An 18,374-nucleotide genomic window follows, 5' to 3' on the forward strand; every position below is an offset into this window, starting at 1 on the left:
TTTGTTTTGTTTCTGGAATCAGTCTTTGTGATTATCTAAAAAGAAATGTCAAGGGAAACCGTTGCCCCCCTCAGCTAATAGAGATTAAGAGATTAGACATTCACAGACTTAAATTACCTGCTTCTCTAGCCAGACAGTAATTGCAACAATACCATTTATATTTATTACAATATACAGTTCATCTATTGGTTAAAACCAAGAATTACTAACACTGAATCTAGGGACTTCCCTGGCTGTCCAGACGTTAAGACTACCTTCCAGTGCAAGGGGTTTGGGTTCAATCCCTGGTCAGGGAGCTAAGATCCCATATGCCTCACAACCAAACAACCAAAACAGAAAACAGAAGTCATATAATAACAAATTCAAATAAAGACTTTAAAAAATGGTCCACATAAAAAAATCTAGGAAAAAAAAACACAACAACAATGAATCTAATACTTAGGAGAAATACTCATCCTCTTGCTTTATGTTAACACTTCTAAAGAGATTTAAACCAGTCAAGGAAATTAAAATCTAGCCAATTTTAAAAGCTGGACAATTGTCTCCATTTTCATTTTACTACTTCAGTAAACCTAGTCACCCCAGAGAGTCACTCTTTCAAAGGCTATTTCTCCAGTGCACATTATAGAATCAAGTCTTTGAAAGTTTATATTTTTCGAATATATATATTTCATCAATTGTGAAAAATAATACCACTATTTTCTACAACCTTTGATGACTAAAGAAATCATATTAAATTATATTATATAACTTTTATTTTTCTGAATGCCACCTTCTAATTTGCTTACTCTCAGACTCTGAAAATCCCTCTCAAGCTGCTTATGAAATAGTTACTATCTAGAATGACAGTATTTTGAAAATATTATAAAGTACAGGCCATCTTATTGTACAGTTTACATGGATTAGTAGCAACTTGCCCACATGCTTCTCTGTGTTTTGGAAGCCTATTTTTGTAAAGTGTCTAATATAGAATAAGCCATAACATTTGCTGTTTTATGTGCTATTGCCAAGACGTGACTTGTAAACACTAGCAGAAATTCTGATGCAGATGACAGTGTCATTTGGAGAGACTTCCAAATTGACATCTTCGCAGTTTTGTAGATAAAAAGTTGTATATACATGCTATGTTTAATATGTATGTGTTTAATGCATGTACATATTATTTTAAATTAGTCATTGTTTTAAATCAATTGCACACATATGCTGCATATTTATGCAGTTTATTAAACATTTTTGTTTTGTTAAGGACTCTGTTAGAGGGATGAAAAGATAAGCTACAGATTGTGAGAAAACATTTTATAGATCACATATCTGACCAAAGAATTTGTATCTAAAATATGTAAAGAATTCTTTCTTTCTTTTCTTTCTTTTTTTTTTTTTTTGCTTCATTGGTTATTCATTGCAGCACTCAGGGGCTTTCTATAGTTGCTGTGTGTGTGGGCTTAGTTGCCCCAAGGGCATGTGCGATCTTAGTTCCCCAAACAAGGATCGAACCCATGTCCCCTGCATTGGAAGGCAGATTGTTAAGGCCACCTGTGAAGAACTCTCAAAACTAAACAGTTAAAAAAAACAAAACAAAACAAAAACCAGAAAACACCTTATATTCAATTAGAAAATAAGAAAAAGATATGAAGAATCATTTCATCAAAAAAGATATATAGATATCATGGCAATGGCTCAGATGGTAGAGCGTCTGCCTGAAGTGCAGGACACCCGGATTCGATCCCTGGGTTGGGAAGATCCCCTGGAGAAGGAGATGGCAACCACTCCAGTAATCTTGCCTGGAAAATCCCATGCATGGAGGAGCCTGGCGGGTTACAGTCCATGGGATCGCAGAGTCAGATACGACTGAGCGACTTTACTTACTTTACTTAAACACATGAAAAGATGTTTAGCATCACTAGCTATTAAAGAAATGCAGACTAAGTCCATTGTGAGATATCACTGTATATCTGTTTGTTGTTGTTTAGTCTCTAAGTCCTGTCTCTGTGGATATGACTCTAAAGGGGTAGCATGAGTGAAACTTTCCTGGCAATAGTTCTGTATCTTTTTTTTAAACAACTTTTTTCCATTTTTATGTATTTATTTATGGCTATGCTGAGTCTTTGTTGCTACTCACGGGTTTTCTCTTGTTGCAGCAAGTGGGAGCTACTCTAGTTGAGGTGTGCGGGCTTCTTACTGCGATGGCTCCTCTTATTGCAGAGCGCAGGCTCTGGGGCACCGGCTCAGTAGTGTGGTGCACCAGCTTGGTCACTTCTCAGCAGGTGGAATTGTCCCAGACCAGAGATCCAATCCCTGTCCCCTGCAATGGCAGGCCTTAATGGCAGTCCCCTGCCTTAATCACCAGGCAAGTCCCAATAGTTCTGTATCTTGATTGTCATGATGCTTACATGAATCTAGAGATGTCATAAAATAACATAGAATTTCCAGACATATATATCAATATTAACTTCCTGGTTTTGATGTCTTACTATAGTCATATAAAATGTACCCATTGGAGGAAACAGTAAAGGATACCTGACAGATTTCTCTGTACTTCTGCAATTTTTTATAAATCTGTAATTATTTCAGTACAAAAAATATTTTTGAAATCTTCCCAGAGTGATGTAGAATCCATGGAATATGCATTATTTATTTATAACAAGATGAAAAACAGTGTTGTTGTAATGAATTTATGCCCTAAAACACATATTAAGAGTTTTGGTTTGGGTATTAAGTAGCCTTGAATCTCACCTTTTTCTTTAGCAGCCATAGGTCATGGAAAATAATTTATTGTCTTCATGTCTCAATTTCCTTTCCTATTAAAATATAGTCATAGGAATAAGAATAGTAATACCTATCTTGTGGCATTTTTACAAAGATTAGAATGAGATAATATACATATTGCTCTTAGCACAATATCTGACGTCTAAATATACCTCAATAAATGGGAGTTGATGCTTTTTTCTTTCTTTCAGACCTTCATAGAGCTTTGTACTAATCCTTGATTTTACTGCTGTATTTAAACTGATATATATTTATGACTTGAGTCTGCAGCTCGTTGGAAAACTTCATGAGTTATCCTTTATAGGTCATTAGCACTGAGTAAATTACTTTATAAAGTTATTAAAATTCATACATATCAAATGCCTAATCTGCTTTGCACAATCCAGTGGTCACTTTTCAGTGTCCCCTGGAACTTATTTCTCAGCACCATTTGACACAATCAGCCACTTTCCCATTTTTAATCCTGTTCTGGGCTGAATTGTATTCCTCCAAATTCACACATTGAAGCCTTAACCCAGGGTGATGAAACTTGAAAATGGGGCCGTAGTGCAGTAATTAGATTTAAATGAAGTCGTAAGGGTGGGGCTCTTATGGTGGGGTTAGTGCCTTTCTAAGAAGAGACACCAGAGAGCTCTTTATTTCTTTCTATACCATGTGAGAATGCCATGAGGAAGAATCCATCTAGAAGCCAGAAAGAGCTCTCACCAGAAACTGTTTGCACTCGCGCGTTGATCTTGGATTTCCTAATTTCAAGAACTGTGAAAAACAAGTTTCTGTTGGTCCAACCACCTAGTCTATGGCATTCTGTTATGGAAGCCAAGCAGAGTATTACAAATCCCTTTGTCTTTTCCTTTGCTTTTTTTCCACCATCCTTTAAATATTAAAGCCCCTCTGTGTTTTCTCCCAAGGGTTTTTTTTTTTCTGTCCTTTTTTTTTTTCCTTCTAACTCCGTTCATCCTCCTTAAATAATCTAATCAGTTACCAAATTTCCAGTTAGTGTCTTTGCACCAGTAGCATCCACATTTATAACCATCGGGTCACACTTTGCTTCTGAGCTCCAAACTCATGCATCTGTATTTCCACAGTCATCAGTATGTCTCATATTTAGCCTGTATCCATCAGGCTTCTGTCAGGAAACAGAAGAAATTTGAATCAAGAAGCTATATGTAAAATTGTGGACAAGGTTTAGAAAAAGCAACATGGGTTGATGCCTTCCTATAGACCTAGTAACAGCAGGAAGCTATTAGCACTCTGAATCTGTTGGGCAAGAGAAGGAAGTGATTACAAGAACCCAGAGAGATAGAAGGAGAGAAGGATGGGGGGCAGGGGGAGAGGAAGAAAGAGAGATAGGAGAAGAGATTGTGTGTGTACTAATTAGCTAGCTAGCTATGTGGAGAGGAATGTCTGATAGATGGTGGGACAAAGTCAACCCAAGAACACCCAGTAGGAACAGACCCAGCGAAATAAATATCCAACCCTTACTCTCCTCTCTTTGATCTATTTCCTCTGCCCTGTTCATTGAACCCAATTGGAAGTGAGAGGGCCAAGTCACCTATTGAATAGGACATAAAGATCAGCCTCCTGGTGCAGAGAGCAGAATGGTGAAGAGAGGAGACTGAAAGTGGAAGAGTCAAAGGAAGCTCTCTGATACAGAAAGGATTAAGCACAAACCATCTCTATCTCCAGTATTTCCTAGCTCAGCAGATACCACCACCATCCACACAAATCCTGAAGTCAAAATCCTGAGAGTTACCCTTCATTCCTCTTCCTTTCTACTCCTACATCCATATCAAATACAAATACAATGCAGATATCTTACAAATTTGATGAGTTCTCTCCAACTGTACTACCACTATCATGATTTGAACTCCCATGATGTCTCTCTCAGACCACTGGAATAGCCTTCTATCTTCATTCACTTCTGTCTGTCTCTATTCCATCAAGGTATCAGTGTGGTTGGGGCTGACAGAATCACAACCTTCCCAAAAGTCCACATTCTAATCCTTGGAACCTGTGAATCTATTATTTTATATAGCAAAGGGAACTTGCTGATATAATTGAATTAAGGGCTTTTGAGATGGGAGGTAACGTTGTATTATCTTGGTGGACCAAAGTAATCATGAGTTTCTAAAACTGGATAACCTTTGCTACTTGGAGGCAGTGGCAAATGTGACTACAGAAGAATGGTAAGAGGTATGTCACATGTCTGGCTTTGCAGACCAAGGATGGGGTTAGTAGGCAAGGAAGACAAGTGGCCTCTGAAGCTCAAGAGGGAAAGGAAATAGATTCTCTCTGATAATCTCCAGAAAGGAAGATAGTTCTGTTATGACCTCGAGTCCACTGTGAACCATGTTGTTGTTGTCCAGTTGCCAAGTCATGTCTGACTCTTTCACAACACCATGGATTGCAGCATTCCACGCTTCCTAGCCCGTCACCATTTCCCAGAGTTTGCCCATGTTCATATCCATTGAATCCATGATGCCGTCCAACCATCTCATCCTTTGTCATCCAATCTTTCCCAGCATCATGGTCTTTTCCAGTGAGTCAGCTCCTCATATCTAGTGGCCAAAGTATTGGAGCTTCAGCATCAGTCCTTCCAAAGAGCATTAAGGGTTGATTTCCTTTAAGATAGACTGGTTTTATCTCCTTGCTTTTCAGGGGACTCTCAAGAGTCTTCTTTAGCACCACAGTTTGAACCAGGGCAGACTTCTAAACCATAGGATTATAAGAAAATAAATGTGTGCTATTTGAAGCCACCCTCTGTGGTAATTTGTTACTGTAGCTATAGCCAGCTCTTAGAGTGGTCTTGTAAAGTCTCAGGTTTAACATATCACTCTACAGCTTTAAGACCCTCAAATGCTGGTCATTGTACTGACAGAGTCTAAAAATCCTTCACCTAAATTCCAGAGCACCCTAAGATCTGCTACTTCATCCTCATTGCAAACACTCCTCAGTCAGCACACTCCAGCTATGCCTCACCATTTCTAGACCATGCTGTATAACAAATTGCCACAAACTTAGCACATTTATTCTCAGTTTCTGTGGGTCAGGATGCCAGATCCCCTCCTTAGGGTCTCATTTGACTGCAATCAAGAGCTGCATTTTCATTTGGGGAGTAGGGAAGAATCTTTTTCCAAATCTGAGAGGCATAGTGCAATTCCTGACAGAGAGTCTGTTCTCTGCCACTTTCAGCTTCTGATGGCTGTCAGCATTCCATGACTTGTGGCCACATCACTCCAGTCTCTGTCTCCATAGCCACAGTGATTCTCCCTCTTTTTCATGTCTTCTCCTCTTTTGTCCACCTCAAATTGCCCTTTGCCTTTTTCTTTTTTTGAAAGTTTTTTTTTTTTTTTTAATCTAGACCATTTTTTTTTTTTAAAGTCTGTATTGGATTCGTTACACTGTTGTTTCTATTTTATATTTTTGGTTTTTGACCATGAGGCGTATGGGATTTTAGCTCCCCAATAAAGGATCAAACCTATACTCTCTGCGTTGGAAGGTGAAGACTTAACCACTGGACTGCCGGGGAAGTCATTGCCTTTTTCTTAAAAAGACTCTTGTTATTGGGTTTAGAGCTCAACCAAGAATCCAGAATGATCTCCACATCTCCTTCCTATTATATTCTAAAATGTCCTTTTTCTATTTTTCTTTACTGTCCAAAGTGGGTCCTACTGCTTTCCTTTTTTTAAATCATTTTTTAAAAAAATTTGAAGATAATTGGTTTACAATGTTGTATTGGTTTCTGCTTCACAGTGAAGTGAATCAGCTATATATACACATCTCTGCTCTCTCTTGAGCCTGCATCCCATCTACCCAGCCCACCCCTCTAGGTTGTCACAGAGCACAGAGCTGAGCTCCTTGTACTGTACAGCAGCTTCCCACGAGCTATCTATTTTACACATGATCGTGTATATATGTCAATGCCACTCTCTCAATTCATCCCACCCTCTCCTTCCCTTGCTGTATCCGAAAGTCCATTCTCTATGCCTGGATCTATAGCCCTTCCCTGCAAATAGATTAACCAGTACCATTTTCTAGATTCCATTTATTTGTGTTAAAAAAACAACAACAAAAAAATGGAACGCCTCACAAATTTGTGTGTCGTCTTTGCGCAGGGGCCATGCTTATCTCCTCTGTATCATTCAAGCTTTAGTATATGTGCTGCAAAAGCAAGTACCAAAAAATCCTTTTTCTAAACAAGGCAGCATTCACAGGTTCTGGGGATTGAGGTGAAATAGGGGGTCACCGTCCAACCTACTACAGGTCAACTGCTTGAATGCCTTCCTTCTCCTGGGCCCTCCAATTACACACTCAACAGCCCTTTTTACTTTTGCATAATCACAATTTTGATCACTTGTTCAACGTCTAACTTGATCCACTAGAGCACAACCTCACTACAGGTAGGAAACTTGCTACCTTGTTCACAAGTCTGTTCCCAGCACCTAACATATATTAGGTGCACACTAAGATTTTTTTGTCTCCCAAACCAACTGAATAATTTCTTTCTCTTCCACTTTGCTGAAGAGAAATCACCTAAGTCATTGGTAATGAAAGTTCTTCCCACTAATTGTGAACTTGTCATCTCTCAAGCTGTCTCATTAAAAAAAGCATCCATATTCTGAATTTAAATGAAGACATTTCTCTTCTCATGTGCTGCTTTACCTTAGGAACTTCAGACCAATTCTATGTGTGAGAGGTTGACATATGGAGGGTGCAATACAACTCCTTTGCTGTGGTCCATGGCATATAAATATGGCACAGGACACCATGTATGCTTTAACAGCTCAGTTCTCTTAGACTGATCAGACTGCTTTTTACAGTATGAATATTTAATCCTTTCAAGTCTGAACTCTATCTTCCTACATGCTGTGCCTCGCACGCTACAGAATGCAGAAGTGGTACTCAGAAAATAACAAATAACAACCACAATGATGATTGTAATGCATACCGTAATATTGTTACTAGAAATATAATTATGTGAACAGACAATTTACAGAAGAGAAGGGACCTCAGAGCCCTTGTGTTGTCAATCTGGCCTGTCTCTTAATCAGAGATAATAATAATAAAAATATCATCCCCCCCATCTGCAGTCAGCTTGTCAGCATAACAATATTTATAGAATGCTGTTTGTAACAATGGCATCTCCATGCAGATGGATTAAGACCGAGGAGCAGCTGCAGATGGCTGTTCATTAACAGAAAGAAGAAAATGAATCTGAACAAAGGCACTTATGGAACCCCTAATTTATTAGTGCTGTAATAGGGAAGAGGAACTCTCTGGAATGATAACGGAGTAAAACCAGTTACAAAGATAATTGTAAAAACAAGACACAGATTCAGTACAACATACAGGGACATTTTATTGCCTGTAAGTTCTGTAGAATTACAAGGTCAATAGATATCAGACTCAACATCTAATCCTTCATATTTATTAATTACATTCAACAAAGCACTTGCCATCAATCTACAGACTGAAGCTAGATTAACATTCTGTCACAAAAATCTGCTCCATTCATCCTGAGAGAGGTGAAGATTTCTTTTACTTCTCTGTTGTATTTAATACAGTACATGCATACACACACACACACACATGTGTGTGCATACACACACATACACCCTTTGCCACAAAATACTTTCTGACTTTGGTCCTCAGAATGACTTCCTAACATTCAAGAATTTAATGAAGTAAGGTTCATAAAATGCTCAAAAAATGTCAACATGAAGGGGCTCCCAGATCTTTTTTTTCCTTCCATGTCTCAACTACCACATGACCGAGAAAATTTTTGCATATGTGACATCTCTGGTTTTTACTTCTCCAAAAGAGTTCTTAAGAATCCATCATTAGCTAAGATCCATGTCAGTGATTTCCAAAGTAGAAGATAGTCCAACAAACAAACATATTCATTAATAGGTAAACAAATATATTGTGGTGTCACCATACAGTGCAACAGAGGAACAGACTGCTAAAGTAACATGCAAAAACCTGGCCGAATCTCAAAATCTTTACACTGAATGAAGGAAGACAGACCTAATGTCTGAGGACAGATGTGGGGAAATCCTCTGAGAAAGGGCTGATGGAGTGCCTTTCTTACCTTGATTATGTAGGTCGTTCCATTTGCCAAGTTTTGTCAAGAGAATGCACTGGTCATAGCAAACACTCTCTTCCAACAACACAAGAGAAGACTCTACACATGGACATCACCAGATGGCCTACACCAAAATCAGATTGATTATATTCTTTGCAGCCAAAGATGGAGAAGCTCAATACAGTCAGCAAAACAAGAATGGGAGCTGACTGTGGCTCAGATCATGAACTCCTTATTGCCAAATTCAGACTTAAATTGAAGAAAGTGGGGAAAACCACTAGACCATTCAGGTATGACCTAAATCAAATCCCTTATGATTATACAGTGGAAGTGAGAAATAGATTGAAGGAACTAGATCTGATAGACAGAGAGCCTGATGAACTATGGACGGAGGTTCATGACATTGTACAGGAGACAGGGATCAAGACCATCCCCAAGAAAAAGAAATGCAAAATGGCTATCTTAGGAGGCCTTACAAATAGCTGTGAAAAGAAGAGAAGTGAAAAGCAAAGGAGAAAAGGAAAGATATACCCATTCGAGTGCAGAGTTCCAAAGAATAGCCAGGAGAGATAAGAAAGCCTCCCTCAGTGATCAATGCAAAGAAATAGAGGAAAAAAATAGAATGGGAAAGACTAGAGATCTCTTCAAGAAAATTAGAGATACCAAGGGAACATTTCATGCAAAGATGGGCTCAATAAAGGACAGAAATGGTATGGACTTAACAGAAGCAGAAGATATTAAGAAGAGGTGGCAAGAATACACAGAAGAACTGTACAAAAAAGATCTTCATGACCCAGATAATCACAATGGTGTGATCACTCACCTAGAGCCAGACATCCTGGAATGTGACGTCAAGTGGGCCTTAGGAAGCATCACTACGAACAAAGCTGGTGGAGGTGATGGAATTCCAGTGGAGCTATTTCAAATCCTGAAAGATGATGCTGTGAAAGTGCTGCACTCCATATGCCAACAAATTTGGAAAACTCGGCAGTGGCCACAGGACTGGAAAAGGTCAGTTTTCATTCCAATCCCAAAGAAAGGCAATGCCAAAGAATGCTCAAACTGCCACACAATTGTATTCATCTCACACGCTAGTAAAGCAATGCTCAAAATTCTGCAAACCAGGCTTCAGTGCTATGTGAACCGTGAACTTCCAGATGTTCAAGCTGGTTTTAGAAAAGACAGAGGAACCAGAGATCAAATTGCCAATATCCGCTGGATCATCAAAAAAGCAAGAGAGTTCCAGAAAAACATCTATTTCTGCTTTATTGACTATGCCAAAGCCTTCGACTGTGTGGACCACAATAAACTGTGGAAAATTCTGAAGGCGATGGGAATACCATACCGCCTGACCTGCCTCTTGAGAAACCTGTATGCAGGTCAGGAAGCAACAGTTAAAACTGGACATGGAACAACAGACTGGTTCCAAATAGGAAAAGGAGTTCACCAAGGCTGTATATTGTCACCCTGCTTATTTAACTTATATGCAGACTACATCATGAGAAACGCTGGGCTGGAGGAAGCACAAGCTGGAATCAAGATTGCTGGGAGAAATATCAATAACCTCAGATATGCAGATGACACCACCCTTATGGCAGAAAGTGAAGAAGAACTAAAGAACCTCTTGAAGAAAGTGAAAGGGGAGATTGAAAAAGTTGGCTTAAAGCTCAACATTCAGAAAACTAAGATCATGGCATTCAGTCCCATCACTTCATGGCAAATAGATGGGGAAACAGTGGCTGACTTTATTTTGGGGGGGCTCCAAAACCACTGCAGATGGTGATTGCAGCCATGAAATTAAAAGATGCTTACTCCTTGGAAAGAAAGTTATGACCAATCTTGATAGCATATTAAAAAGCAGAGCCATTACTTTGTCAACAATGGTCCATCTAGTCAAGGCTATGGTTTTTCCAGTGGTCATGTATGGATGTGAGAGTTGGACTATAAAGAAAGCTGAGCACAGAAGAATTGATGCTTTTGAACTGTGGTGTTGGAGAAGACTCTTGAGAGTCCCTTGGACTGCAAGGAGATCCAACCAGTCCATCCTAAAGGAGATCAGTCCTGGGTGTTCAATGGAAGGACTGATGCTGAAGCTGAAACTCCTGTACTTTGGCCACCTGATGGGAAAAGCTGACTCATTTGAAAAGACCCTGATGCTGGGAAAGATTGAGGGCAGGAGGAGAAAGGGCGACAGAGGATGAGCTGGTTGGATGGCATCACTGGCTCAATGGACATGAGTTTGGGTGGACTCCGGGAGTTGATAATGGACAGGGATGCCTGGCGTGCTGCGATTCATGGGGTCGCAAAGAGTCGGACATGACTGAGGGACTGAACTGAACTGAACCATTTTTCAAAACTCATCAAACTATTCACTTTGACAGTTTACTTACTGCTTGTAAAATATTAACTCAGTAAGTTGGTTTTAAAGTTTCCTTAGCTCAAATATGTTTGAAAAATATTATATCCTGTATTCTCCTGTCACAAATTTATGAATAATCAATTAAAAAGTCTTCTCCCATTAACAGCAATTGAATCATTACAAGCCCCGAGAAATACTATGGTGTACAACAATGATTAATTGCTGATTCCACATTCCTTAAATCTGTGTAATTTCCAGATCCTCCCATTTGAAAAAATTAAGTCCTATTAACAGCATTGAAATTATAATTTATTAGCACTTTGATTCTGAGTGAGTCATTTAAATTCTTTGTATTGCTTTTTCCTCACCTGAAAAATGAGATATTTGTCTCCATCTCAAAGGTATCAGTTCAGTTAAGTCGCTCAGTCGTGTCCGACTCTGCGACCCCATGAATCGCAGCAAGCCAGGCCTCCCTGTCCATCACCAACTCCCGGAGTTTACTCAAACTCATGCCCATCGAGTCAGTGATGGAATAAGCATCTTTTAATTTCATGGCTGCAATCACCATCTGCAGTGATTTTGGAGCCCCCAAGAATAAAGTCTGACACTGTTTCCACTGTCTCTCCATCTATTTCCCATGAGGTGATGGGACTGGATGCCATGATCTTAGTTTTCTGAATGTTGAGCTTTAAGCCAACTTTTTCACTCTCCTCTTTCACTTTCTTCAAGAGGCTTTTTAGTTCCTCTTCACTTTCTGCCATAAGGATGGTGTCATCTGCATATCTGAGGTTATTGATATTTCTCCCAGCAATCTTGATTCCAGCTTGTGCTTCCTCCAGCCCAGCGTTTCTCATGATGTAGTCTGCATATAAGTTAAATAAGCAGGGTGACAATATACAGCCTTGGTGAACTCCTTTTCCTACTTGGAACCAGTCTGTTGTTCCATGTCCAGTTTTAACTGTTGCTTCCTGACCTGCATACAGGTTTCTCAAGAGGCAGGTCAGGCGGTATGGTATTCCCATCGCCTTCAGAATTTTCCACAGTTTATTGTGGTCCACACAGTCGAAGGCTTTGGCATAGTCAATAAAGCAGAAATAGATGTTTTTCTGGAACTCTCTTGCTTTTTTGATGATCCAGCGGATATTGGCAATTTGATCTCTGGTTCCTCTGTCTTTTCTAAAACCAGCTTGAACATCTGGAAGTTCACGGTTCACATAGCACTGAAGCCTGGTTTGCAGAATTTTGAGCATTGCTTTACTAGCGTGTGAGATGAATACAATTGTGTGGCAGTTTGAGCATTCTTTGGCATTGCCTTTCTTTGGGATTGGAATGAAAACTGACCTTTTCCAGTCCTGTGGCCACTGCCGAGTTTTCCAAATTTGTTGGCATATGGAGTGCAGCACTTTCACAGCATCATCTTTCAGGATTTGAAATAGCTCCACTGGAATTCCATCACCTCCACCAGCTTTGTTCGTAGTGATGCTTCCTAAGGCCCACTTGACGTCACATTCCAGGATGTCTGGCTCTAGGTGAGTGATCACACCATTGTGATTATCTGGGTCATGAAGATCTTTTTTGTACAGTTCTTCTGTGTATTCTTGCCACCTCTTCTTAATATCTTCTGCTTCTGTTAAGTCCATACCATTTCTGTCCTTTATTGAGCCCATCTTTGCATGAAATGTTCCCTTGGTATCTCTAATTTTCTTGAAGAGATCTCTAGTCTTTCCCATTCTATTTTTTTCCTCTATTTCTTTGCATTGATCACTGAGGGAGGCTTTCTTATCTCTCCTGGCTATTCTTTGGAACTCTGCACTCGAATGGGTATATCTTTCCTTTTCTCCTTTGCTTTTCACTTCTCTTCTTTTCACAGCTATTTGTAAGGCCTCCTAAGATAGCCATTTTGCATTTCTTTTTCTTGGGGATGGTCTTGATCCCTGTCTCCTGTACAATGTCACGAACCTCCGTCCATAGTTCATCAGGCACTCTGTCTATCAGATCTAGTCCCTTAAATCTATTTCTCACTTCCACTGTATAATCATAAGGGATTTTATTTAGGTCATACCTGAATGGTATAGTGAGAATGAAATGAGTTAGATGTTTGTAATACTCCTAACATTGTGCCTGAGATAATGTGTTACTCTTGGAACACATTTTTTGAAAAATGGAGAGCCTTCCTTAAATCATTCACTTACGGGGAGAAATCAGGATGAACTATTGTCTTATACATCCCTGAAAAAGAGAGCAAATGTGAGTGGCACTTCTTAATGAAGAAGCTGCTCAAATGTGTATGTGAAGCAGTGCACTATGATGCTCTAGAAAGGAAATCAAACTAATTGATCCCCAGCTCTGAGGTTTACTGACTGTGTAAGCTGGGAAGTCATGTTTTGTCTCTAGCCCCAAACTTTCCTCATTTAAGAATAAGATGGCTAGAATGGGAACTTGCTGTATGCCGCAGGGAACTCAAACTCGGACTGTTAGCAACCTAGATGGGTGGGGTGGGGAAGAAGATGGAAGAGGGGTTCAAGATGGAGGGGACATATGTATACCTATGACTGATTCATGTTGATGTTTAGCAGAAACCAACACAATTCTGTAAAGTAATTATCCCTCAATTAAAAAATAAATAAATTAAAAAAAATAAGGTGGCTAGGAATACATCTTAACTTGGAAGTTATAAGAATAAGAATGAAAAAGAATAAGGTGGCTAGGAAGTGGCATCTTAACCACAGGAAAGCCATTCATGAAACACTGCTACTATCATTCCATATGAAGGTGAAAAGCAATGTTTCCCTATTCCTGGTTTGCTGAGTTCTTACTGGCAATGGATATTGAATTTTATCCAATCCTTTCCGCATATTTAGATGATTGCTTTTCTTTATTATTTTTTAGTATGATATAATATAGTTATCAATTTTTAAATTGTAAAGTTAATATGCATTCCTGGGATAAACTCTTTATAGTCAGCAGAAAAAGGTGGCTAATAGAGGCAAAAAGCAGATTAGAGATGGACAGGGACTGGGGTGCAGGGATGAGAGTGACTGTTTAATGGGTCCAGGGTATTTTGGCAGGGAGTGGAGTCTGGTGGTGATGAAAATGACCTGGGACTAGGTAGTGGTGTTGGTTGTACAACACTGTGAATATGCTAAAAGCTATTGAAGTTTTCACTTTAACATTGTTAAAGTGGTGAATTTTATATTATGTATTTATGTATATTCACCTTATACTAAAAAATATAAGGTGAATAAGGTGACTGCACTGGGTGATATTCAAGATCCCTGATCTTTGTTCACTCTCACTTATTCAGTAAATTTCTATGAAGCCTCCACTATATGGTTCCAGGCAATATGTTCTCCTGAGAAGATATTATAAAGAATAAAAAAAGACATGTTCTCTAACATCGCTAAAATTTTATCTTTGGAGCTTTCCTTCCTAATTGTGCCCCTAGTTTAGGGTATTATACTCTATTCCCTTTAAGGCAATGAGTAGTTTGAAGTTTTGGAAAGCATGCTAAGGGTTTGATGTTATGGCATGAGTTATTGTTTGATATTAAAGGAAGAAAGAATAAAGGGAAGGGACTGTTATTTTCTTGGCCCCAAGTAGCAGTCACTGTGGACTTGACCATACTTATCTCATTTAATCATCACCAGATTCTTGTAAAATTGGTGTTACCATGCACATTGCACAGATAAACTAAGCCTTAAGGACATTAAGTAAATCTTACATAGGCGACAGATTTTATAAGTAGTATAGCAAGGAGTTGAAATGCATAAGCCCATAGATTTTATATAATACTATATTTGATTCCATAATGTAATGTTTATAATCCTGACATTAGTTATGTAAAATGTAGCATACTTGTGACATTAAGATTTACAGAGTTTCCAATGAAGTTTGACCTTACTATGACAGATGCCAGCAAAAGAGTTAACAAGATGAAGAAATCTAATTAGAGGGGGAAAAGCCAGTGATGCCCAAAGAAATATATCCTTTGTGGTATTTACCTATTCAAGATAGTAGTTAATATTTAAAACCATCATTTAGAATGTTTTGTGGTTTTCTGGCAACTAAAAAAGCTAAATTTTTTTTAATTCCTGAAAGAATCTATTAAAATAAAATCTTGTGGTTATCATAATTTTTAAGCAGATACTGGGCCCATTATGAAAAGAAAATAACCTTGATGGGGCATGTTTCCACAGTCCTTAGAGTTTGCATGCACACATCAAGTGACAACTGAAATACAACTGGCAAGGAAATTGAAGACAGTTTGGACAGTAAAAGATACTGATGTAAGGCAAACATGGACAGTTTACTTTGTTAGTAATTCACTGACACAAAGCTATTGCTACATTTCAGTTATATTATCAACTGGAGAGTTTCATGTGTAAAAATATTTGCTTTCATTAGTGTCTTGGTTGGTATAAAAGTTAGATTAGCTCTTTATAATTCAATAATTTATTTATTAGCAGAAAAGGAAATTTCCTAAGCAAAGCATGGCTTCTACTTATATCCTATTTCCTTTCTGTTTTTATTTACTTGGCTAAAACTGCCATTGTAATGTAAACTAAAAGTGGTGATGGGAAGTACATCGTTTCTGATTTTAAAGGAGATGTTTCTTACCTTTTAGTGTTAAATAAGCTGTTTAAGTTTATTGGGAAAAACTCATTATGAAATTAAAGAGCCTTTCTGAGCCCAGTTTTCTAGGAAGTTTTTGAATCCTCTTAATGAATTCCTTTTTCTGCAACTGTTGATATGAACATACTGAACTTTCTTCTTTATTCTGTTAAAAAATTGTGTACTACATTAATCCACTTGCAGAGATCAAACCATCCTCACATTCCTGGTATAATGTTGGCCCTTGCGTATCTTTTCTGTGTCACTTCTTGCCAGTTCCCCTAATATTTATGATCAACAGTCTGGTTTTATTTGATTTTTCAGTTATTTGAATAAATTTACTTTTACACATCATACATGATGCTTTTTTCACCCCAGCACAGTCTTCTGGACTTTTCTTTCTTCCAACACATTAACTTTGTTAAATTACAATATATTACCCTTAGCTTAAGCAACCCTTTTTCCAGGAAAGTCTGTCTTGATACCTCCCATTCCTAGACTTCCCAGTTTAACACCTTCTATTGAAGGTAGGTAGCACTTATATTGAGTTGTAAATATCTGTTTAATTTTCTTTCTTCCTAAATATATTATATACATTCCAAGGGAGAAGAGATTAGGTATTTTTTCAGTAAAATATCCTCTATACCTCACAGAGGGCCTGGAAAACTGTAAGGCACCAGTAAATTATGAGAGAAAGAGAGCAAGAGAGTGGGGTGGGGAAGAATGGGAGAATATCTTCAATTTAGATTTCTGAATGACTCTAAGGATGAAATAATCTGTTTTTCTTTTAATTAGCTTGAGAATTTTCTGGTTTCACTCAAATTATGATGTATATATATAGAAAAAGTATGGAAACAAATTCTATTTCTTTAGTCTGTGGGACATCAGGAAGAAGCAACATTGATGTAGAATAAAGAAAAGGCATGGCCATAAACATTTCCTTTCCACCAATAAAAACAAAGCTATATTGGTTTTAATGTCACCACATGTGAAGACTTGTAGGAAATTGATTTATTGTTAGGATCTTGAAAACTATCATTTTGTACTATAATCCTAGCAGTTGTGATATATAGGCACTGTAACTTGGATATTTTGACGCGAAAATGCCAGCAGCTCTGAGATTGTCACAGAAAGTCCTAGGCAACAACAGGACAAGAGAACAAAGTGACAGAAGAGAAAGGAGAAGAACGATTACTTCTAGGACGACCCTAGTAAGAGTAAAAATCAATACTGTGGAAAGAAAGCAAAAAAGGGAATAGACATGAATCTGCCACTTCTAGAATGATAGAGTTATATCTCAGTGCTAATATCAGGTTCTCATTTAGATTTCCTTTTCCTTTCCACTCTGTACTTACTGTTCACCCCTTGGTTTATACTCTAATCAATTCATACCTGTATCCTTGCCTTCAACCTCTTCCAGTTCCCATCTATCTTCTTCCTAGGAATACCCTTATTCACATCCCTCTTCTCCACTTCTTTCAGGTACATCTATCTGTCTTCCCTGTAAGTGTCTCAGCAGGCTTGGGGATTTAACACATAACAGGAAGCATATCAAATATTCTGGATTAAGCCATCACATTGCTTCAGCTTCAGACTTCTTTCTTGCCAGAAGAGATGGGAGTGATAGTTGTCACATTCTCGCCATCCAGTCTTATTTCTTGTCACATTTGGGTCCAACCTCCTTACCTAAGTTTGTAAAAGCCAGATTAATAATCTCTCTGGTTTTACTTGTCCATTTCTGTTCCTCCCACTCTTGCCATCTACCTGGTTAACAATACTCTGACCCAAAGCCAAATTTCTTCACTTATTATCACCTTGAACACAGAACTCAAATGTTCCCAATTTTTGTCATTCTTCTCTGCCCCAGAAATTGTTGACCTTATAGCTTTTGTAAATAATATAATTGCTTTTAGGAAATACGATGGTCATGAGCAGATAAATAGACTGTTCCTGTTATGTACATGCTGACTCGGGGTTAACCTACCTGTTGCTGACTTCTGCTCTCCTAATGATTCTGCTACAAAACTTGACCTGTACTTGACCTACCAGTCACTTTCTCTTTCTATAGCAACCCAAGGTCCACAGTATCCACACCCAGTTGTTCCCCAAACAAGCTGCTTTCATCATTTTGTCTCCTCTCCACTTAAGAATCCACACAATTCAGCTGCTTCACAGTGGCTCTCAAATTATGCTTCTCTCTCAATGACAGACAGGTATTCCACTGCAAACTACAAATAATGGGAGTCTTTTTCTGTGACACAGAAAAATTAAGTGAATTGAAATTTTCTCATTTTAATACCATTTTGTATTTATGTTACTCATAGCACATAGCAAAAGCCTAAACACTCAATCAGTCAGTGAGTAAATAATCATTGACTTGACTTTATCACTGTTTGTGGTTTGGGATTTATGTGAAATTAAGGGTAAAGATTCCAAACAGTAAAGGATGTTGGGGATTTTAATGCTCATCCTGTGGTTTCTTGATAATTGGAAATCTGATATATAATGATAAAACTAAATATAAAATACTATATATCTTTTTTGTATATATAA

At 38.3% G+C, this 18,374-nt stretch overlaps 1 non-coding gene across 1 annotated transcript; it reads right to left on the reverse strand.

The window, feature by feature from the left end:
• Positions 1-6,836: 6,836 nt before the first annotated feature.
• LOC122709711 lies at positions 6,837-6,943 on the reverse strand. The gene has a single exon (XR_006345685.1). It is a non-coding gene; the product is annotated as a U6 spliceosomal RNA (small nuclear RNA).
• Positions 6,944-18,374: the final 11,431 nt, after the last annotated feature.

This window comes from Cervus elaphus, chromosome 15 (assembly GCF_910594005.1).
Source record: "Cervus elaphus chromosome 15, mCerEla1.1, whole genome shotgun sequence".
NCBI classification, from domain to species: domain Eukaryota; kingdom Metazoa; phylum Chordata; class Mammalia; order Artiodactyla; family Cervidae; genus Cervus; species Cervus elaphus.